We start from the raw sequence: 2,059 nt of genomic DNA, 5'->3' as shown, positions 1-2,059 counted from the left end.
GACTAGTTTTATATAATAAATATTAGGGCGTGTTCCTTGTACAGTAACATATAAATGTGCCTTGTTTTCAAATAAAATACACTTTCAAATGTTTTTGAAGCTTGCTCGTAACATTGTTGGCTTGATGCACTGTTGTTCTGCTATTCTGCTATATATATTATGCCTATCCGTTGGCCAGGTATAGTGACTTGTCACCTTCAAAATGGCGCACGCCCCGAATACCAAAGGTGCGAGGTTTGCGTGCCCTATTATACATTGTTATTAGCATAATATGCATTGTAGAAATGAGCTTCATGGGATTAAGTGTTACCAGATTTTTTGAAACATCTACCGTAAAGTAAATTCATGGGAAAAGTACTTCTTGAATGGTAATGAATCACGTAAACAATTTAACACACTGCAAGAAGAGAAGCCGAATCTGTGCGACTATATGGACCTTTACGAAGCCAATTGCCTGTTGCCTTCAACTGTGTGATACAGTACATATAGGGCCACAATGGAAACAATAATTTGTATTATCCTGTATACGTGCTGTCTACATTTCTGACTAATACAGTATTAAATCAATGAATCAATAAAATATCTTGCTTTGTTTGAGATTCAGTGTAGTAACAGGTAAATTAGCCGTGCATCAACTATACTGCTGATATCCCGCCTCTGGAAGTCTCCCGGGAATTAGCATCCACTCTCGGACCATAATGCACCATAGGGTGGTATATCGGTGCTCAGATCCGGTCTGAAGGAGCCCACTTTACTGGCCCTGTAATTTGAAAACATTAACACGTTCAGGCACACAGACCGGATCTGGAAACTGCAATGTTACTTTTACATCCTCTGGTTTTGCCCACAGCTGTGTCTAATTCAGTGGATCTCAGCCTGTCGGGACCCCCGGAGAGATCCCCACATGTTTTCTGGGGGGGTCCCCAGGTGACAGTGCATTGACAATTAAGGACTTTTAAGACTTTAATACCTAAACAATAAATAAAACGGAAACTGTGTCAAAAGTAATCAACAAACAAAAAAAAAAAAAAAAGGTCAAACATTGGCCAAATTGTCAAATGATATGAAAGAGACAATAAACGTGAGGCGTTGTGAGCTTGTGTATCAGCTATTTTCACAATATTATGTATCTGTGGATCTGCTGAAGTGGTGAATGTATGTTGTGTAATAATAATCCAAATGCAAAATACCTAGTAATAAAGTTGTAAAATTATTGTTGTGTAGTAAAAGTACAATATTTGCCTCTGAGATGGAGTATAAAGGGAAAATTGAAAATGGGGAATAAGACAAAAAAGACACCTGAACATTTTACTTTAGTATACAGTACTAAAGTAAATGTACTGTACATTATAATGTTATAGAGTTGATCAGTGATTGTACTATTTATTTATTTAGACAGAGATGCTAATTTGCATCCACTTTATTACATTGCTTGTAATCAATCTAATATAATAGTTATCAGTGATAGAAGAAGCACCTGTTTGGTTTTACGTAAGTAAATGTCAATACCCTATTGTAGAAAGTGTTTTTTCCAAGTATCAATGACCTATTGTAGGAATAAAGTCTGTTACAAGTACAAGTTTGGTATTAAACATTTGCTTGAATAAAAGTCCAAAAGTATTGGCATCAAAATATACTTAACTTACCAAAAGTATTCATTATGCAGAAGGTCTCATTTCAACAAGGTATGTATTCAAATCCTTGGAAAATAGATACATTGTGTTAGTGATACTTTTATTTAAGTAACATATGTGAATCCCCTTCTGCAGGGAAATACTCAAGTAAAATGACAATTATACTCAAGTACACTATTTGATTGCATTTACTTGTTTATTTTCCTCACTCAATATTAAAATAATTTATTTGGCAAATCATGCTGTGATGCCAGCCAATTATGCTATTTTTATCTACCATAGCCACTGCTGGCATGTACATAAACCACATATGTAAGAAGCACTGGCTATCAAGTATCATGGATTGATTTGGCTAGAAAGATGCTATTGCAATGTCAATATGAAGGAAAGGACATTTGAAGGCCATTCCTACTTTTACTTTCTGC

This window comes from Protomyctophum parallelum, assembly GCF_964188405.1.
Source record: "Protomyctophum parallelum genome assembly, chromosome: 12".
Lineage (NCBI taxonomy): Eukaryota > Metazoa > Chordata > Actinopteri > Myctophiformes > Myctophidae > Protomyctophum > Protomyctophum parallelum.
Note: the sequence above shows the minus strand (reverse complement) of the source record.